Genomic DNA, 23,473 nt, shown 5'->3' on the forward strand with positions numbered 1-23,473 from the left:
TATTATTGTAAATCAACAATAAAAAAAATGGAAAACAATTGCTGAATTGGCTGCTTCTTCAACTCCCACTTCTCCTCACAAAATTCCGCCTTAGTTCTCTTATTTATTCCATGTGTTCCAGTTTCCTAAAACCTATACTTGGGTCAAATTATGCCTCCTCATCAGGAACAACAATAACAGTACTTACCTCAACGAGTTCTTGTGAGAACTAGATGACTTAATGCAGGTAAAAGCCTGGCACAAGCCTTTCCTCACACCATATACTCAATAAATGTTGGCTTTAATATTATAGCTAAATGATGTATGACCCTGGACACAAACAGTCCAAGGCAGCTACCCTAAACTCACTTCCTTGCTGTTGTAATGAATCAAAGATGTTGACTCAAGACCAAGCCAGTGAACTGTTGAAGTTAACAAAGCCATTCCCACTGAGCCACTTCTGAGTGTGGTCTTGGGACCTCAGCAATGCAGTTTGAGAATATGCTGAATGTTAGGAGCACTGGTCCATCCAAGGACACTGACAAATATGGGCGTCTCCTGTCTGTTGTATCCATCATCTGGCCCGCCCAAAGGCCCTCTCAGAATTTCAGTTTCAGCCTGACTTTCATGTTACCATCCCAAGAGTTCAGAGTCTTTGTTGGAATGCTGCCCAATGCAGGTGTCATGCACATGTGCTTGTCAACTGAGGTTATCCTCCTCCTGAACACCAGTATACTATTGGCTTGAAACGCTCAATGCCCTTGAGAGACTTTTGAGAATTTCTCCAGGATGAAGAGATGGTCATCTCTGGCTCCTGCTGCCTGCCTCTGCAGAGTTCTTTCTCCCCCTACTATTAATCACAGGGCTTTTCATTCATTTCTGCCCTGATGTTGACCCTCAAATGGAACTCACCCCTTTTCTTTAACTACTACCCAAACGAAGCCATATACAAGGACCTGTTTTGTAGAAGACTTTATCGAAGGTTTCAGGAGATGAAAAGAATTTATAACGCAGCAACGTAAACTTTTGGTCTTTTCTGTTCTTAGAAAATGCTCTTTGGTCTTTTCTATTCTTAAAAACTTCTAAGCCACACTGCCATAATACTTGGAGAAGTGTTTTTCTACATTCTTTTCTCTCTTCTCTCCCTCTCAGGAATAAACCCCCATTCTGCTCCTAAATTTCTCCTACTCTTTTATGCACAGCATTTCAGCTGCCTTAGTTCCTGTGCCTGCCTAAGCTGGAAAAGAAGAAACTGGAGAGTGAGATCAGGGTTTAAAGGAGTACAGAATGGAGAATTTGGCCCACCCCCCTTTATGGAGGCATGAATTTCCTAGGGATGGATGGAAGGGAGCTGGTCTGGAGCTCTCTTGAGCATAGCGCACCCCCAAACCTGCCATCTATAGGAGAAGATCTCAGCAGCAGGAGGCTCTGGGGTGGACTAAGAGTGGCAGGACCTGAGAAAGACAAGTGAAGCATGAAGACATGCTTCATGCAGTTGGTGTTCATGGATATCTTTACTGTATAACACAGTTGGTTGCCTTAGTGTTTTCTGTAGCACCAATTTGGTAATGACTTTGGCCTTAGTGTTTAAAAGACACATCACTGTCAAGGAAGAGAGACTATAATAATGCAGACAAGCACATACATCAACATGAACAGACATTTACAAAAGAAAGGCACTGAAGACTGACAGAGCACTCACTGTGTGCTGGGCTTTTTGCGCACACTATTTCATTTAATCCTCATAAACCATCCTTCACTACTGTACTCTTATTTCCATTTTGATCACAGAGGAAACTGCAACTCAGAGAAGTCAGTTATCTTGGGCTGTCCCTCAAAGACACTAAGATTGCTACCTGCACCAGAGCCTTTGCATCACCACTGCTTGGAATCATTCCCTCCAGTAATCCAGGGCTGTCTCTGTTCCTTTCTCCATGCCTCTGTTCTAACTTCAGCAGATGAGTGATGTTTTTGCTATCTATCGTATACAAAAGAACACCCTCCTTCCATCTGGCTTTCTCTATCTCTATCTCTTTTACTCTGTTCTTTTCTACTCTATAACACCCAATCACCATCTGACATACTCTACTTGTTTAACTTATTTACTGTATTTCTCCCCTTCCCTCCAACCAAGATGTAAGTTCCTTGAAGGCAGGGACTGTGCCTGCCATGTTCACTATAGTGTCCTTAGCACCTAGAATAGGGCCTGGCCCGGGGTAGACATTTACTAGATATTTATTGAATGAATGAATGAGTCATACATCCCATTAATTCTTCACTAAAAAGAACAAAATAAACATCTACTCCACTAATTCTCCACTATAAAAAGACGTGTTCATTTCTCATGTATTATATGTCTCTTGGGTTACAAAATACCCGACGTTTAATGTTAAGAAAAAGAACAGTGCCAATTTAATGCTCTGGAAACGTGTCTATTTCCCAAAAGTATCTTTTAAAATGAAGAAAAAACAAGGATATTCTGAAGTGAGTTTACCATATGAGACAGCTAGTCTTACATACGGCTCTTTCAGAACACTTACTTAAAAGGAGTACAATTTCTCCTTTATAATCAAGACTCAAGAATGACAACAAATATGAATTTAAATTGAAGAAATAGTTACTGCAAAATTAGGAATCTTGAGTAGAGATTGAAAATGCTTTAAGTTTGGTAGAAATACTTTATTTAGAAGACTTTATTATTAAACTGCTATTGCATTTTATAATAAAATAAAATCCCTTCCAGATAATAAAATACAGAATAACATTAATTTTCATTATAAAATTTTGTGAGCATACTTTTTTCCCCCTCTACTTCCAAATATATACAAATTATTTACAGTGAAAGGACACTATCAGAAATGCATCTGATTAAGATCCAACTTTTATCCACAAGGAACTTGTCTTAAAATATAAATGTCTCAGTAGGATTACGCACTACTAATATTTCTCCTACTATTGATACTATTACTATTTATGCTATTGCTACTAATTCTTGCTACTACTACTATTGCTACTGCTACTGCTACAACCCACATCTCCCCCACCATCACTAGCACTTTATAGTTGACAAAAAACTTTTAATATAGACCTCATTAAATCCTTATAACAGATCTATGAGATTTCCATACATACCTCAAGATTCGTATTACAGATGAGAAAACTGGGCAGAGAGAATCGTAACTTGGCCAAGGTTAAAAAGCAGCAGAGCCATTATTTGAAGCAGAGTCTATTTGATGCCAAGTGGCCTTATTTAAAATGAGGATATTACAATAAAAATATTCTACATCCCAAAGCCATAAATTGCCATATGTGATTATTCCACATTTCCCCTAATACGCTAACCACCCCCTTTACCCCCAATCTTTATCTTTTCACTATGAAAAGCAATCCTTTATTGCATTAGCTAAACTGCAATGTAGCCGCAAGCAATCAGCTTCTGTCTTTGGAGACTCAGAAACTTTATCAAGTTCACCACCACCATGAATGTTATTATAATTTGAGAAATAGGTAATTTATCAGATTAGCCTGCTAAATAAAGTATCGGTGAGCAAAGACATGCAGCCAATTTGTTACGTGTAAGATTTACCAATCTAGATAAAAATGCTCTTTGCCCTTCTAGGCTAATGTAAATGAGAGAAAAATGTCATTGACAGTATATATGATAAGAAAACATAACAAACTGCCAATGTCTCACCAAGAGGGAATTCAGACGTACTCCAAGTTAAGCACACTTAAGGAAAGCCTCAGGCACAAGGAAGAAGAGGAGTACCTGAGTAATAACAAGTAAAACTCCTTTCACTAGAGATGAGAACAATAAATTACAGTTCATGCATACAATGCAATGCTCTGTTCAACCATCAAAATGATATTATATGGTCAAGATGTTTAATGTGAAAAGACAATATATTTATATTACTAAAAGAAGAATACGTATGTGTGTTACGTATGTATACATATATATGTTATAACTATATTAGTACATAATACATACTATAAAAACTATATATACACGTAACACCAAAGTGTTAGCAATGCTGGGATGAGTTGTATTTATGGTTGTTTGTAAACATTCTTTTTTTGTTTTTCCATATTTTCCACTTGTTCTACATTGAAAACGGATTGCTGTCACAAAGAAAAAGTAAAATGTAATGAAAATTTTGCCTATTTTTGTTTTAATATTTTGCTGAACCTTTTAGAATGTTTCAGATATCATCACACTTTCCTAATTCTTAATTCCAAATTACTTCAGCAAGCATCTCATAAAACAAGCACATTTTCCTATTAACCATAATACCATTACCACACCAAAAAATTTAATAATAATATCCCAATATTGTCTAATATCCAATCTATATGCACATATCTTTAGCTGTCCCTCAAATATCTTTCATAGCTGCTTTCTTTTGGAACCAGGATCCAATAAGGGTTCACACACTGAATTTGGTTGTTATGCCTCTTTAGAATCTTTTAACCTAATAAAACCCTATCCCCAATCTTTGTTCCACCCCTCCCACACATACCTTTTTTAAAATGACAGTCACTTTTAGTAGACACTCCCATTCTTGTAGAATGTTTCATATTCTGGCTATGTCCAATTTTTTCTTCATGGAACTACTGTATTTTTAATTTCTAAAATTCTTTCTTGTTCTCCATGCTTTTTCTCACATCATCTTGTTCTTATTTTGAGGGTAGAATTATCTCTTAGTGCTCAAAATCTATTACTTATAGCACCCTTTTTTGGTAATTTTCTTCTGTTGCTTGCATATCTTTTTCCTCCAGATTAGTTTTTCCTATTTGTTTTTGCCTCTGCTTTGGGTATACGTTTTTTAAACACACCCCATTTCACCTAAAAAACCAGCTACAGATGAAAACCCATCCTTCTGTGGTTGTCTCTATAAATCTGGACACTATCTTAATGCCAACTTCCCAGAGTCTATGAACATTCCAGTACCTTATTTTTAAGAAGAACTGTTTAGCTTGTAGCTGTTTGTGACTAATATTGAGGCAAGTCCAGGGAAATAATTTTGCTAACAACTTAGCTACCATTTTGGCATTTTGGTGCCCCAACCAATTCCCTTTCCTTCTCGGCATATCAGCCATGTATATACTTGAATCATTTTAGCATCCTTATTTTATACAGCAAACACATATACTTCACTAATTTCACAATAACTACTTCCCTATACTATTTTTATTGCACATACACCATTCTTGACTTTAATATTTGCTTGCCTATTTAGTAACTGGAGAAGAGCATCATGGCAAATTTGGAGTATATGTGGTCACATCTGATTAGCTCCTTTAATGGGGAGGAGGAATAGATTATCTGTGATATTGTATACTTCAGCTGAGATTTTTTTAAAAAGCAAACAAAAAAAACTTCAGTTTTTTTTAAACTTTGAGACGCTATGTGTAGTTTTTTTTTATTGTAGTTTCATGTGTATTTACCTTCTTATATTTTTCTTATGCTAATATTAAAAAGGGTGTGTATTCTCAAGTGATGGTGTGTGGTGAAGGCTTTAAAATTCAAGGAGAGGCAAGGGGAAGTCAGGCTGGGATGTTAAAAATTTCTAAGTAAAATCCACCAAGTGGACAATATTTTTGATGATATTGGCATCGGTGACCTTAAAGTCCCTTCCAGTTCTGGGGGTTCTTCATTCTATGACTTCAGTATTTTATTCTATAACTTTGGTTTTATTCTATGAATGGTTGCCTTCATTCTCTGTCTACAGGTAGCCAAAACAACAACATAATTGTGTTCATAAGAAAGAACTATTTATCAGACCATTTTATTTGTGGATCTATAACTGATCGGTTTTCAATGAGCTGTTTCCTTATTCTGTATGTTCAGCCAGTTTTAAATAATGAAGCCTTACGAGTGTTGTTCCTCACCCTACTAAGAAGAAATTCCTACTTGGATGTTGATTATGGTTTGTTTGCCTTGCTTTTCCTCGTAAGGGCTATAATTTAGGAAACAAAGCTCTTGTCTGTAATTTAATACGTACCCCCTAATACCTAATAATGTACTTTACAGGAACTCTAGAAATACTTAGTGACCATCTATTAATCTGACAAAGTGTCCAACGTTGTTTCACGTCTTCCAGTCACTGAGGCTAAACATAGTTGGTTGTTTTCAGTCTGTTTTCTCTGTCGCCACACGGTTTCTAGGCCAAGAAACTGAATAGCAGAGTTTGCTCTAGTCATTTCCCTCTTTTTCTCTATTCCAAGACAACCAGGCAATTACTACTGGCACTTAAACAAAGACAATTATCAGTGGCAAAAATCTCTTGTGTTCTACTGTAAAGAATACAGATTGTGACAGTTTTCTAGGCAAATCTTTCATTGGCACCAATGGCGACCCTAGACTTAACTTATGAATTAAGAAATAGGTGGTTCTGAGTATTGGGTATTTCGTATTACTTCTTTTACTACCACCAGGCTCAAAATAAATCTAAGAATAATGAAGGAGAAAAGGCCATGAGAGGCTATAGCAAGAGAAACTTAAAGGTGAGAGTCTCATCCACATTAAATATTTGCCTGATTTTATTATGTGAGGTTTTAAAAAAAAGTGTTTGCTAAGTGAAAAAATTAGACAGAGAAAGACAAACATTATATGATTTCACTTATATATGGAATCTAAAAAACAAAATGAACAAACATAACAAAACAGAAACAGAGTCATAGATACAGAGAACAAACAGGCGGCTGCCAGAGGGGAGAAGGGTGAGGGAGATGAGAGAAACAGACAAGGGAATTAAGAGGTACAAACTTCCAATTACAAAATATATGAGTCATGGGTATGAAATGTACAGTGTGGAAAACACAGTCAGTAATAATGTAACATCTTTGTATGGTGACAGATGATAACTAGACTTATTGTGGTGATCATTGCAGAATGTGTAGAAATATTGAAACACTATGTTCTGTAACAGGAACTAACACAGTGTTGTAGGTCAATTATACTTCAAAACAAACAAACAAACTCATAGAAAAGGAGATCAGATTTGTGGTTACCAAAGATGGGGGATTGCGGGGGGAGGAAATTGGATGAAGGTGGTCAAAAGGTACAAACTTCCACTTATAAGATAAATAAGTACTAGGGATGTAATGAGCAACATGATAAATATAATTAACACTGCTGTATGTTATACAGTAAAGTTGTTAAGAGAAGAAATCTTAACAGTTCTCATCACAAGGAAAAAAATTGTTTTAATTTTTCTTTTACTTTGCAACTATATAGATGATGGATGTTCATAAACTTACTGTGGTCATCATTTCATGACATATGTAAGTCAAATCATTATGCTGTACACCTTAAATTTATACAATGCTGTATAATTATATCTCAATAAAACTGGAAGAAAAAATAAAATTAAACAAACAAAAACCCAACATTTCACTACCTTTAGTGCAGTTTCATGTCACCTCTGTAAGAGTTTAGATTCAAATGGTGTGTCTATTATGAACACAAATTGTGACATGTTTAAAAGACATGTCTTTGTGCAAATGCAGGTTTTGCCAAATGTTGGTGTCATTTCTAAGCTGCCAAAAACATTAATTCACATGAGCATCAACTTATTTTTGCTTTACTAGAGGCAATGATTTCCTTAGAAGTCTAGAAAATATTATGTTTCTGTATTGGATTAACCCTTTGAGTCACAGCAATGTGCTAAAATGACTTCAGCTGAGGATATCTATTTCTTTTCCAATGAGACTTTAACGTACACGAACAAAGGGCTTGACATTGTCAGGAACAAGAACTTACAAACAGCTTAGGTCACGGATCAGTTTGGACTCTTTTTTTGTTGTGATGGCCGAAGGGATGACACCTAACATTTTATCAGAAACAAAACTACTCTCACATGAATTTTCAGTCTTAAATCATGTATTTGAAAAGCCTACAAATACAAATACCTTGACAAAGTATAAAACTTACCAATGATGTGCTACTGTAAGTCTTATTCTTCCTGAGTTTTGAAAATCAGGTATTTCAATTCTAGGCCACTGGAGTTGGAGTCAGTGGATAGGCTAAGTCATGATCAAAACCTACTACTATGACCTTGAATAAATCACTTAACCTTTGTGGGGCTCAGTGCCCTCATCTAAAACTGAAGGGGCTCATTTTATCATTGTAGAGGTTCCTAGAAGCTTGATGTTCAATGGTTTCATATTTCTAATACATACACTGTAATCTTGACATTTTCTCAGGCTACAGTTCAAGTGAGGGCAAGCTTACAAACACCCTACCTAAGGACACTTCTAATGCCCTCTTATGTCGTTCAGTTCCACTCAGCCTTTTCCCAGGGTAGGTACTGCCTAGCAATGGGAAACATAAAACATCTGTCCTGAGTACTGCCCACTGTCATGTTTTAAGTCCCTGATCAAGTTAATTCACCCCCCCCCCTTTCTTTTATATTAGCCATGATTACCATGCAACTTCTCTGTTGTGAAAATGTGCTACCATATTGTGTGTATGATTTTCCAATATGGGTTGGGAAAAATAAAGATTTTTTTTGCCAGGTTTTATCGCTGCATTCTTGGACCTAGAGTCTGTCATACAGAGTGAAGGAAGTCAGAAAGAGAAAAACAAATACCGTATGCTAACACATATATATGGAATCTAAAAAATAAATAAATGGTTATAAAGAACCTAGAGGCAGGATGGGAATAAAGACGCAAACCTACTAGAGAGTGGACTTGAGGACACGGGGAGGGGGAAGGGTAAGCTGGGACAAAGTGAGAGAGTGGCATGGACATATATACACTACCAAATGTATGTAAAATCGATAGCTAGTGGGAAGCAGCCGCATAGCACAGCGAGATCAGCTTTGTGACCACCTAGAGGGGTGGGATAGGGAGGGTGGGAGGGAGGGAGACGCAAGAGGGAATATATGGGGATATATGTATATGTATAGCTGATTCACTTTGTTATAAAGCAGAAACTAACACACCATTGTAAAGCAATTATACTCCAATAAAGACATTAAATAAATAAATAAATAAATAAAAGGACTAATTTCAGCTGGAAACAAAGAAAAAAACTGAAAGTAAGCTGCATGTTCACCAATAGAGGGTGATAATATAAGTTTAACTCAGTCCTACTATGGACAATATGCAACAGGTAAATAAACATTATGAGATAGAGCAACATGTCTTGATATGGATGACTGATCATGAAGGCAAATTGTTAAATGAAAAAATGTGAGGAATAGAACAAATGTGATATGTGATACCATCTATGTAAAAATAAACAAAATTATACGTATATATGAACACTGCATATAAAATTCCTATTACTCTAAGTATATAAAACTGCTAAAGAAAAAATATCTAGTACAGGGGTCAGCAAACTTTTTCTGTAAGGGGCAGTTAGTAAGTATTTTAGGCTTTGTGGGTCACATGGTCTCTGCTGCAGATGCATGACTCGGCTATTATAGTGTGAAAGCAACCAGGGACAATATGTAAACAAACGGGTGTGCCTGTGCTCCTATAAAACTTTATTTACAAAAACAGGCAGGGAGCTGAATTGGCCCTTCGGCTATAGTTTGCTGACCCCTGATCTAGCATCATACATACTAACTGATGAAAGGATTATCTACTGGGAGGAAACCAGACCTGATGAGGAGTAGTCAAGGGGATATTTTTCTCTTAACTGCATTGTTAGATTTTGATTTGACATTGAGAATGTATTCATGAATTACTTGCATAATTAAAAACATTTTAAAAGAATAAGAAAACTAATTAAAAGAATAAAAATTATTTCACCTGCCACTTAAAGCAGCAATCCTCTGATTTGACAAACTTTTCTAAGATCTTCCCAATAAACATCCCATGAAGCAATCTTCCTGCCAAGGCTTTGTTCTCTTATCATCTCTCTGGGGCACATTAAAGTATGGCAGCCCAGAGCCTGCAGAGCTAAAGGACAAAGAACACTGGGGCAGAATCCCACTCTAAAGAGCTCACGGAGCAACCAACCTCTGCAGTAAATGAGGACAAGCTGCCCTGTGTTATGTTTCCTTTTCAAATATTTCTTTTTACATCAAAAACACATTGCAGGGGAGTGAAGACTTCAGGGGCATCCTACAAAAACAGGCTGCATAATTCTGATATTGAAAGCCAGCCACATTTTAATTAACTGCCAGTACTCAGCTACATCCTTGAGCTCGAGATAGCCAATAACAATCTTGTAATTTCTAAATGTGAATGCCACTCAGGTGGAGACCAAATAGTGAAGGTTTCAGCTTACCTCTTAAAATGTAAACATGAAATTTCAGATATCCATAGCAACGAGACCTCCCTCCGCCTTAGACACTTTCTTCAGGAAAAAAAAAAAAAAAAGGAGGGAAAAGCATTTCCGTGGTGGGTGGCATGTAGACAGTTGCCCATTAAAACGATAACATTGAAATATAAACAGCCAAACCTTTTCATCATTTATTGACAAATGACTTATAAAAGACTGCTAGTGAAATCCTTTCAAAAACCTTTTCAGACATGTTGGAAATTAAGACACCAGCAGCAAGTTAAATTGACAAGTAATTACAATTAATGCCACCACAATCATTAGTAAAACACATTTAGCTATATACTTGTATGCCAATATTTAACAGCAAAACAGAATCCTAGGAATGCCATCCTGCCCAAAAGTACCCTATCTGATTTTTACCAATTTTGCAACCAGCTCTGTTAGAGCATAAAAAAGAATTCATGAGCCGGGAAACCGAGGTATCCTGATTCTGAAAGACCTTGCCAGCTCTGGAAATCAGGAGCCTTTAGTCACTGCTCTTTTCAAAGGGTGAGAAATCAGGGCTGCCTTTCTAGCATTCATAAATTTAACCTTCTGTCCTGTCATCCCTTCCTTGGGAAATGTTTCTTAAGAGGCAGACATTAGTATTCGAATTAATTCACAAAACAGTAACTTTCAAGTGAAACTTCAGCAGTAGAATGAATAAATAAACAGGTTTACACAGTGGGATACTATATAGTCATGAAAGAAAATGAACCACAACCAAACACAACAGTATGAATGAATCTCAAACGTAGTGTTAAACAAAAAAGCTAGCCATGAAAGAGTACATACTGTATGATTACATTTGTAGAAAGTTCATTCAGGCAAAACTAATCTATGATGTTAGAAAGCGGGACAGTAGTTAACCCTTGGGAGAGCAGAGACTAAAGGTGAACTTCTACATTTCTCCTAATTGTCTCCTGATATTACTCCTAATACTTCTTCTGGAGGCTGGTTGCCTGGGTATGTTCACTTTGTAAAACTATCAAGCTGTATACTCTTGACGTGAGCACTATTCTGTACGCTTATTCTGCTTTCAAAGAATTTATAAGAACAACAAACAATCCCAATACAACAGGCATTGAGCAGCATATGCTGCAACCAGGATAAATATAATAATCTCTATCCTCCAGAAATGTAGAGTCAAGTAGGGGAGATGAATTTAAAAAACAAAACCATATTATTTGGTATGGCCCGGGCTATTAAAGAGCTAGGTGAACGGCACTCCAGGAGTGATTTCCTCTGCTCTTAAGGTGAGGGGCATCCACAGAAGGTGACACTGGGCCAACCTTGAGCGACGAGCTCAGTCAGCACTGAGTAAAGGGCAAGGGCATTCTAGGCGTGGGTACCACTGGAGCTCAGGGCCTGGGAGGATGATGGAAGAGCAGGATACACATCGTGTTAGAAAAACGACAATCATCCCGCCGCCCGGGGTGCTCATCTTTATGTATTCGTTGAGTAATTCACAGTTTTTCAAGGAGCACTTTACTCATGTCCAATTGCAAGGCTCTCATCCTCAAAAGAGCAGTATCTCTAAAGACAGCTGAATCAACTATGCAACATCAGTAAGTCTGGGGAAGGAAGGGAAGGAGAAAGGACAGAAGCCGGGCTGCAAACATTAATACTCATGAAAAGCACAACAACAATGGTGATAACCACCATGTACGCTTCCTGCTGGATATGCAGAGTCTGATACATTTAATTCTCACACCAATTCTACGAGCTGGGGACTCTCATTATCTCCATTTGGTAGATGCCAAAACTGAGGCTTAGTGAGCTCGCTAACCACCTGCAGCTATATAGCCAGTAAGCAGCAGAGCCACTACTGGAACCTGGCAGGTCTAACCCTGAGGTCTCTCTGCTCAGTGAAGGTCCTCGCACGGGGACCAGCCTCGGTTGTCAGGCACCAACTCTCTGCTTACAGCCTGTGCAGCAGTGGGGCACAGGGCAGGCTCAAGACAGCTGCAAGCCCACCTCAGTCAGGACTGCAGCTTCTCTAGTGACCAAGTGACCACCCTGGAGACACTGGGAGAGGCTGTGGATGATTTCCTTCCCTCCACATCCTGTCTTTCCATGCTTCCCAGCCTGAGCAAGAGAATCAACTTCAGTGTTTCTGCTTCCTGGAGCTCCCAGTTGGGAGCAGGGAAAGATGGGGACTGGACACACCTCTTTCCGGCTGCCGCTCTTAATCCTCCTCGAGCTAAGACGGGACTGCTTTCCTCCCCAGGAACGTTCTCACTCTCACTGTCCTCACACCCTGCTGAGGGATCTTTACATTTGTAGCACCCTGGAAAATGTGTTTCTTGAATAGAGGTGGCTTGAAAAGGTGAAGTATGTGAACAGCTCGGGTCTGAGCCACACTGAGCAATTACCTGGAGGAGGTTATCTGGAGACCAGAGATGAGGACTTGGCATGCTTTTGCTGAAGCTCCAATTTAATAATGATGACAGGGAAGGGTCTGGAGTGTCATCTGGGAAATGTCTTTAAAGAAATGTGTGCTATCCTGAGGGAGGACGCAAGGCAACACTCAAATAGAAGGCAGAAAGCTTTGTTTTCTAAGTCAGACTCTCCATTTTCTTTGTCCTGGTTGTTTTTTCCACAAGGAAGGGTCTGATAGCAAACTGCTCAGAGCAGCCAAATGTGGCTGGGCGGGCACGGCTTCCACCGCTCCCCACGACACAGCCCTCCTGCTATTTCAGGCCTCGGGTTCCGCAAAACAGACGCCGCTGCCCTCCATCCTGGGTTGTGTGAAATTATGCGGTGGTTTGGTGAAGTCAACAAATAACTAGAATGAACCACATTTTGGGAAATAAAAAAGCAGCTGGCATCAGTTCTGGTCTTCAGAAGGCAGTAAATAAGGACAGCTATCCTCTGTTGCCTCTTATCTGAAATCTGGCTTTTGAAAAACTTTTTATTGGGAAATGATTTCAAAGGAGCAGATACGTTGCAAAAATAAAAATAGTACAAAGAACATCCATATGCCCTTTACCCAGATTCATCTACTGTTAATATTTTGTCCCATTTACTTAATCATTTGTGCTGTCTCTGTCACCTCCACCCCCGCCACATACTTGTGTATTTCCTAATTAAATAGATATACTTGCACATACCACAGAACAGTTATCAAATTCAGTAAATTTAATATTAATATAATATTTTAAACTAATCTAGTATTGGTATGCAATTTTATCAGTTAGCCCAGCAATGTCCTTCCAGCCCAACACAAATGCTACCTCTGCCATGATCCTATTCCTAACATTTCTCTCTCCTTTTGTGATACTTCTTTAGCACTTAGATTTCCTTTTCAAGAGACTATTATTATGTCCTGCCTTGCGCTGTATGGCCATTAACCTCTTCTATTAGACTGTAAGCTTCTTGAAGACAGGGCAAATATCTATTGGATGAATTGCTAGGTGTATATATGTGTGTGTATATACTAATATAAATGGCTGTAGAGTTAATTAATTTGTATTAGATGTTTTAAGACTTCCATGTCGTCATTTAAAAAAATGAATACCTTTTTGCTTCTTAGCCTAGAAAGATTCACATACAATAATAACCTTTAAACAGAACCATTAAACTACAACAGTCTGTTCGTGAGGTGGGTTTGTGGAAATATTTTTACAAAAATTTCATAGTATTGTCACATGTTTTGAGCATATGAGAGGACAGATTACAATTCCAAAGCACCATAACAAATGAAAGAAGTAGTTTGAACAGCACGGTCCATATCTGGCTATGCACTGAGCAGTCAATTAAAGATAGTATGTCAGGGGAATGACGTCAAGTAGAATCTACACTGAAAGCATGTCAGGAGCGGGTGGGTGGATCATTATGATCATAAAAGACCAAGGTCAACAAGGTAGCTATTAAGGCAACTACTAGACAGAAAAGTTGGTTTGAATCACAAGGTAATTCCTTATATCCCTCGCCTGTGTTTTATCCTTACTACAATTTTATGTACCTTTTATTCATCTAACCACATATAGAGGGAGGAGGAAAACTTGAATATACTCAAAAAGAGTTTCAGGAAACTGTCTATGACCCAAAGTTGTTGTACCTTCTCAAACAGAAGGAATAAATAGATTTTTTTTAACCCTCACAATTCTAACGTCCAGATATAACTACCATTAATACTTTGGCATAATCATTTCAGTCTTCCCTCTGCATATGTGTAAAATAGGTATTACTTTATCAGTATCAAATCACATTCACATACATTTTTGTAACCTGTTTATTTTGTAACCTGTTTTATTTTTTTTCTTCACTTAGAAGTACATTATAAGCTGTCATTTTTAAGCTAAACAGTGTTTCATTGTATGCAGGCATCTTAATTTATGTAACTAGTTCCCAAGTAATAGATATTTGTAGGTTTTTAATTTTGCGATCAGGAAATTAAAAAAAGCAGCTGGCATCAGTTCTGGTCTTCAGAAGGCAGTAAATAAGGACAGCTATCCTCTGTTGCCTCTTATCTGAGAGTTGGCTTTTTAAAAATCTTTTTATTGGGAAATGATTTCAAATGAGCAGATAAGTTAAAAAATAAAAATAGTACAAAGAACACCCATATGCCCTTTCCCCAGATTCCTCTATTATTAATATTTTAAACAATGCTGCAGTGAGAATTCTTGTAGTTTAGTTAAATCTTTTCTCTCATTCTTGATTACTTCCCATAGGAATAATTCCTAGAAAGGAAACTGCTCAGTTTGTACATTGTTTTAAAGCTCATAATGATAAGTATTACCAAGCTGCCTTTCAGCAATACTGTGACAATTTTAAATTCTGAAGCAATGCCAGAGAGAGCCCCTTCAACCATATCCTTGGGAATTATCTTTGATAATTAAATATGTGCAGTGTGGCTCCTTGTTTAAATTTGGATTTCTTTTATTTATACATCAAGTTAAATATTAAATAACTTAATTGGAAATTTGTACTACCCTTTTATGAGTTTGGGGTCATAAATATTTAAATGATAAAAAGAAAAACTAAAGAAGATAAAACAATATTCAAAGTATATTTCAAATCTAGAAAAATGCAATTCCACTCCACGTAATAAAACAGGCGTAAGAAGAAACAAGGAAGGTATGTTCCAAGTTTAAGCACAAATGTCACTTGTGAATACAGCTCTTGCTCTGCATCTACGAAAGATAGATCATCTTGTAAAGTGCCTGTCAAATTTTGGCTATTTTCTATTTTCTAGAGAGCTGAATGTTAAAAATCAATAGAAATGTTATGGCATTCATGCTGCCTTTAGAAGGGTTAGACAGACCCATGCCCACAACATTCAAAGGCATTTCTGTTTAGAATCTTGGGAAGGAACCTATTCCAAACTTCCAGAATCACAGCTGGCAGGCTATAATTTAGAGTTGCATACAGGATAATGTGTATTAGTCCATTACTAAGCTGTAAGTTGACACCAACCTTTGGAATTGCTTTCTCAGAGGAAATGTTGAAGAACCAATGCCTCAATCATTTCCAACGGGGCTGGAAAAAACATTCAGACAACCCATTAGATCCTTTCATCTCACATTTTGATGATTTTCATCAAAAGGGAGGTGGAAAGGGGGTGATTAGACACCAATTTTCACTCTGGTGAAAATCCAAACATGTATTTTTAAGCTCAAGACATTGATAACAAATTGGCAAGTTCTTGTCCCCACTTATGTGAACCATAGCAGCCACCCAGAATATCCTAATGGTAATGAACATGTTCAGAAAGAGGGGATGGGGAGCAGAGTCTAAAGCAAATATTGCAATCCATATTTGACAAGCAAAGGGCATTTTTGTGAATACCAACAGAAACCTTAAGTCATCAGGGATTAGGTTTGAGATTTTCATTTGCCAAAGTCTAAGCTGAATTGCACTCTAGCGGTGAGATCGAAGGGCTGTTCTTTGGTGATGTATAAGAGTCTGCAGTGGTCACACGGGTTTGGCTAAGGCTGCATTAGAGTCAACTGAGGGACTCAGAAGACCCTGCTTTGGAACAGGTCAAAGATGTAGGCCCTCTTCCTGCCCACGCCATCTGGGCTGATTCTGCCACAATTCAGGATAGGACAGATACCCTGGCTCCAGACACTACAAGCTGAACCACTGTGCCGTACTAGCTTTCCCCATCAGCTAGCTCTAAGTTTTATCTTTGAAAAAACAGAACTTGATCTAAATCTAAGCCTTCCATCAAAATGAGCTGAAATTTAATTAACGCTGAACATTTTTTTCGAATGTCTGACCTAACGCGTTTCTTCTTTCCCCATTCTCATCAAAAGCAGAAAAATGATGTTACTCTCTGACCCAGCGCTATCCAACAGAAATATACTGTGAGCCACAGATGTAATTTTAAATATTTTTTTGTAAAACTTTAAACAAAATTAAAAACAAAAAAAATTTTAATTAAAAACAAAAGATGAAACCAATTTTAATAATATCATCTATTTAACCTAATATATTCACCATGTTATAATTTCAGTATGTAACCAATGTAAAAATTATTGAGATAGTTTCCATTCTTCTCACTCCAAGTCGTCAAAATCCAGTGGGTATTTTATACTTAGAGTGCGTCTCAATCTGGTCTTGCCACTTTTCAAGTGTTCAATAGCGCCATGTGCCTAAGTGGCTACTGTATCAGAAGGAACACAGATCTAGAGATTAAAATGTGGATCAGGACCACCAAAGAAATATAAGGACAATTCAAGATGCAAAACACAGAAGACCGATCTCATGACCACTATGCTCACTTCATAAACACAGCAATGCAAAGAAACGGGAGATGCTCTGGAAATCATCCATTCAATGCCCATGTGTACTTTCTAACAAGCTTGATAACACCGTATTCTAATGGGGAAAATTTTTCTCAATAGTAGCCCCCAAATGCAAAGCAATGAGCCTCTCTTGTTCTTCATTGGCAAACACAGCTGTAAAGTGGTGCCCAATGTGAAGAATGTAAAGGTGAGAAACATACAAAATTGTTTCCATGCCATCCTGGTGCCAATTCCTGATAGCCATCATGCCAACATTAAAAGTTCCTATACGTAACTGTCATGCACAGCCTGAATTAAAAATATATTAGTAATACTTCATTATAATTTCCCCCTTCACTCAAATGTCATTTGTACAGTGAAGTTACACAATTTCCAAATGTGTGCATCTTGTTCAAGGCAATTTAAAAAATGATGAACAGATATGAGAGAGTTTAAATTGCTTCCCCATAATGGCATACCATTGTTTTAACTGTGCAGAGAACTTTTGCAAATAAGCTATAAAATGTTGTTACCCCACAAAAATGATTCTTCAAGCACAGTCTTCCTCCATATAACACAACCTGTAATTTAGTAATAATAATAACATTTACAAGTGGATAGTCCTTTTCTGTTTACAAAGCATGGCTTACACTGTCTCATTAAGTGTCACAAGAAACCTTGTGAGGCATAGATGGCAAAATAAACACAATACAAGTTCTCTGTCACTGGCTTTCTTCCAACATTTTACTTCCTTTGGGTACACTGACTATTTACAAGGTCAATGTAAGGAATCTCTCTTTCAAAAAAAAAAAAAATACTATCAATGAATCTTTCAGATTGCTTGATAAGCTATGTCCTAGTAGTCAGTTGGTTTTCACGCTGAATAAGTCAAAGTTCTTGTCCTACTCAATCTTAGTCAAATAAATTCTACTCAAATCTCAAATAAAGCAATTCCCTTACTATTCAGTTGACTCTAAGTTTTAAAAAAATGGTGGGCTGAAGTCTGGACCCAAACACAGATTTACCTTTACGTCGCACTATGTATAGACCTGCCTGGTGTAGGAACAGCTAAACCTCTAAACAACCGCCGCCCCTCCCCCCGACCCAACCAAGAAAAAAGGTGTGAAAATAAAAGGCCCCTGAAGAAATTAAAACTCTGAAGTCAAAAGACTAACTTAAACTTTAAGAAAAATCTGCTATGAGATTAGAGTCAAGAGAGAGGTTTGATGAGAAGAAATAAACAACTCAAATGGGAGTCTTTAGACACAACAGTGCTCAAGACCCGATAACGCAGTCTTATCGTCAGGAAAAAATACATACAGGGAAACGAAGAAGGCTTTTAAAATGATAAAATAATTAATTAAACAGCTTCACCTTTTCTAGGTATTTAAACATTTTTCAGAACCTGGAGCCCCGGCTTGCCTGGGTGCTGCTTTTCTACACCTAGAAATCAAGGAAGAAAATTGGAGGGAGCGTGTTTGTGCATGGAATGAAAAATAGACCATCTTGTTAATTATATATCTATCTGCTACATATGTCCCAGCTCGCTGTCTTACACATAAAAATGTGGGGGAAGTCTGGGTATCCCCAAAATAGCCCCTCTCCCCTAGCATGGAAATAGGAAGGAATGAGAAGGGCCTGAACTTCATGTGTGGCTCCTACTTTCTCTTGCTGTAAAGGCCACACATGGAGTGCAGTAAGAACAACAGGCCAGGCAAGATAGGTTTTGGTTTCCTTAGTTAAACAGCTCAGTAGACTTGGAAGTTCCCTCACGCCAAAGCAAGCTAACCGATCAGTCCTTCTCCGAAGAGTTTTGCCTTCTGTGTCTTATAGAGATATAAAGGTTACTCACTTTGGAGGGACATTTGAAATACATTTCAAAATAGACTGGAGCATGTTTAAGGAGCTTTTGGAATCACTGAAACCACCTTTTGACCGACTGATATTGAAAAAGAAAAGAAAAAAAAATCCTGAAGAAAAATTTGATTTGTCATTTGATTTGAATGAAGATTAAAAATATAACATAGCAGCTGTTCCATTTTGTGTCATTGAAATTCCCATTTCATATTTTTTAATTGCTACTACGAAAAATTCTTTGATTGCACTTGATGAAATTAAGTTTTGCCTTTTTAATGATTAAACGGGAAAATTCAAGTGTGTTCTAGTTAAGAATTTAAATTATTGTGTGTGTTTAAAACACGAAGTTAAATCAAGGATTTACTGGGTTAAAGGAAAGGAAACTGTAGGATCACAATGCTCATAACCATATCGTGACAGGGTTGCTTTACACATGGAAAATGACATATTTGTCATCAGTTGTTTCGTGACAACCCCGAGTCACTGGTCACTTAACACGCTCATAAACACGGTGCACATTCTGCCCCCGAGATTTCATTATGGAAGATGACCAAGGTGCTTGAAGACAAGAAAACAACCAGGGAGCCCACTGGCTGCTCAAAGGCCCCCAGATCCCATAAAGGTTTTTAAGGATGAAACCCAGACCATGTGTCTATTACTGTAGGCAGAAACACTTGTCCCAGTCTGCAGCTGAACACTAAAACGGAAACAGTGAAAGGCAGTAGACTCTGAATACAAAGGAAATAATGGATGTGAAATGGGACCACTGGACCACACAAAAGAGCTCTCCCAGAAAATGCCTCTTTGTCCTACAGATGTATGGCATGTTTAGAGATGTGTAATATATTTGAACTTTTTGCAGTCATGATAGCATGCTATTTATAGTTATGACATAATAAAGCCTCAAAATTTTTAATAGGTTTATCAATATCCATGATAAATTTTACATCTCTTATGAATAGTTACAATGTGGGGATGAAAAATTCATTACTTCATCTCAAAAAGAATATATTTGACTCTCTTTTTAAAACACTGTACTTATTAATGCAAGAAAATACAGTGCAATTTTGATAATGACTATAATATAAACGATTTTTTGAAGGTAGCTATCGTATTAGCAGGGATTGTGCACAGAGAATGAGAGAGACCGTTTGATTATTATTATTTCTAAACGATCCACTGAAAATTATCTAACTCTTGACTGAATGCTAAAGTGGCCCCTCACCACTAAGTTACTCAGAGTTCCCTCCCCTGTGGGTGGTCACAGTAGTCCTAACTATGGAGAGCAAACTTTCTCATACCTTGGGTCCCTAATAAACACTTCTCATAAAGTAGAATATTGAGTCTTTTATAAGCAAAGGCAATCATGATATTCATAGCTCCACAAATGGCACCTTTAACAATTATAAGTACATAAAGTAGTAAAGCTTGGAGAACATGTTTTATCCAATTTAAAGTCATCTCTTAAAAATCAACCAAGAGTTAGGAAAATAATTACGTTGAGATGTAGGGCTAATATATGAAAATAAGGATTACTTTTTAGAAAACTTTACATTTCAGAATAGTTTCAGTTTTACAGAAAAGTTGTAAAGATAGTAGAGAGCCTTCTCGGATACCCCCAACTAGTCTCCCCTATCGTTAACTCTTACATCAATATGTCACTTGTCACAACTAGTGAACTAATCTTGATACACTATTATTATCCAAAGTCCACCCTTTATTCAGATTTGCTTAGTTTTTACTCGATGACTTTTTCTGCCCCAGGATCCCATCCAGGAGACTGCATTACATTTAGTCATCATGTCTCCTTAGGCTCCTCCAGACTGTGACAGTTTCACAGACTTTCCATGTTTTTAGTAACACTGAAAGTTTCGAGGAGTAGGGTCTGGTATTTTGTAGGATGCCCCTGGAATTTGTCTGATGTTTTTTCATGATTAGACTGGGATTATGTGTTTGGGGGAGGAAGCCTACAGAAATAAACTGCCATTCCCGTGTTATCATAGTAAGGGTACATGCTGTCAATATGATTTATCACTCTTGGTGTTGACCTTGATCACCTGGCTGGGGTACTACCACCCGCTCCCCTTCCACACCATACTCCCTGGAAGAAAGTTACTGTGCATAACCCGCGATGAGTGAAGAGTTACTCTCTACTTCCTTGAAGATGTAGTATCTACATAAATTATTTGGGATTCTTTTGAATGGGAGATTTGTCTATTCTCCCTAATTATTTAGTTATTCCATCATTTATTTATATCGTTATGGATTCGTGAATACATATTTTATACTTTGAGTTATAATCCAATACTCAACTTTGAGTTATGAATCTAATCCAATCCAATCCAACAATTTACTATTTATTTTGTTGCTCAAGTTATTCCAGCTTTGGCCATTGGGAGCTCTTTCCATTCCTAAATGTTGCTCCTAAATATTACTTTTTAAAAATATAACTACATCTTCTCTGTTCTCACTTAATATTTTTCCCCAAATTATATATGGGAAGAACATGCCAATTTTCATGTTGCCTTTGTACTGTTTTAAATGTCAAACACAGATTCTTAACTTTGGTATCGATGGCTCACAAAAAGAGGACATCGAGTTTGTTCCTTAGTTGGTAGACTATCAGATTCTTGCCTGGAGCCCAACTATTCCTCAGAATGAAGACAATGGACCATTCCAGCTTTTCTTGTAACTGTCATAACTTTTTCTCTTTTATTTTGTTTTACATATTTTCCTGTGGAGTGTTGGCTATGCAAAGAAGCTGATTTTTAAATGTTTACAAATATGAAACATATAAATATGAAACCTAATTAACCCTATGTTTGTGGAATTAACCTATATTTGTAAAAAACAGAATGGAAATCACGTGACATTTAGAGCTGAAATTAACATGGCCTATTTCTAACTAGACAATCCAGAACTAGCTTTTTTCCCTTTCTTTGGAAACAAACCTCTAGGTTGCTGACATTGGGTCAATAATCAAATTCCATGTCTGGATTTTATTTTACTTCTCCGGGATAGTGTAACTTGTAGAAAATACTATTTAGATATTTTGGTAGAATTAATTGCTAATTAAACAAGAATGTATGGCCTTATATAAATATATAAGAATATATATCAAAATTCTGAGTTTACGATTGAGAAAAAAAATCAGCCTGAAGTAATTAAATTTTCATTTCACGAATATTTCTGGGTTGCCTGCACTATGCAGAAGTAACAGCTTTCTCAGTGTCCCACCATTTGGTCTTTTAAGGCTAGAGTAAAAAGGTTTTAAGAGCAGCCTTTCTAACAAGATCTCCCAAGATTTAAATTCTGGTACATTGCCTATTAAGATGGAAAAGGCATGAACTCAAGGAACTCTAGGCTGTCCCCCAAATGAAAACATTTATGATATTTGTTTAAAGGAAAAAATGTGAGAGTGGGGAGACGGCAAACAAAAGCTTTGTCCTAACAATAAAGAATTTAAAATAAGCAATACAAAGGAGCATAGAGAAAAATCAGCGCTACGTAAATGTCCCCCAAGGCCTCAGAAACCTTCTGTTCACCTCTAGAAAGTTAGTTCATTCTTTTTCCTACGGAATTTTTTCAGCCTGACTGCTTTTAATGGTGCCAACAGCAGCAAACCATGACAAAAAAGCCAACTGCTAAAAGACACACACACACACACACACACACACACACACACACACACACACACACACACACACACACACACACACACACACCCCTACTCCTGCCTTTCTCCATCCACACCTTCATAATTTCCCTCATGAACCCAGAGCTGTTCTGTCTCCACCAGGAAGGGTGGGAGCACCTTAGACCTCTCCCTGGGAATCAATTTAGATTGATTCTCCTACGAAACAGAAAAGTCAGGTTTTCTGCCTTTTTTTTTTTTTTTTGGTTTGAAGAAAGGGAAACAGAGGCAGAAAGGTCAGTTGACCTTCTGAAGGCCACCCAGAGAGCCTCAGCTTGGGCCTCAGCTTCTCTTTAAAATAAAGGTTTACTTTAGATACTCAAATAGACGTTTTTAAATGTTGTGCAAATCTAAAACCTCAACCACTGGTCCCGTGTTTACAGTTCAGGATTATACAAATTTCCCTTGGTCGTCTGAGGCCTCATCTAAGAGACCTGATTGATGCTCTCCTGCAGCCCCAGGACAAGGGGCAGGTCGCTTCACGGAGAACACAGCCATTAGCTAATGGAAGACGTTTTTCATCCTGTGGAAGGATGGTCGACGGCAGCCAGCTACAGGGCCAGCCAAAAGTGGCACCTACCAGCTATGAGGGACAGAGAGTCCCAGTGCCCATATGGCAAAGAAAAACCACATTAAGCAAAGTTCAGGTTCACCAAGAACTTTATCAGGATGTTTTGACACTCGCTGACACCACCATAAAGGTGAATCGCAGATGCGACTACGGTGGCAGTTCGATATTTTCTATTTCGCCATAACATCTTAAACATCTTGTGAAAGTTCCTGGGTGGATGGGGTGAGGGGAGGTTCTGCAGAAGATACCTATGTAAGTGTTGGAGGTTCTAGGATTTCTTTGTCGGAAAAGCTTAGGTGTAGCGTTTTCTTTGGAAGGAGACTAGGGAGAGAGTTGGGTAGAAATTTTGACTTGAA

General features: G+C 37.6%; 1 protein-coding gene across 1 annotated transcript in view; it reads right to left on the reverse strand.

Annotated features, from left to right (window-relative positions):
* The window catches only part of DYNC1I1 (dynein cytoplasmic 1 intermediate chain 1), a 344,009-nt gene that overhangs the window by 167,359 nt on the left and 153,177 nt on the right, over window positions 1-23,473 (reverse strand). The window lies entirely within an intron of this gene.

Source organism: Eschrichtius robustus, chromosome 8 (genome assembly GCF_028021215.1).
Source record: "Eschrichtius robustus isolate mEscRob2 chromosome 8, mEscRob2.pri, whole genome shotgun sequence".
Classification (NCBI taxonomy): Eukaryota; Metazoa; Chordata; class Mammalia; order Artiodactyla; family Eschrichtiidae; genus Eschrichtius; species Eschrichtius robustus.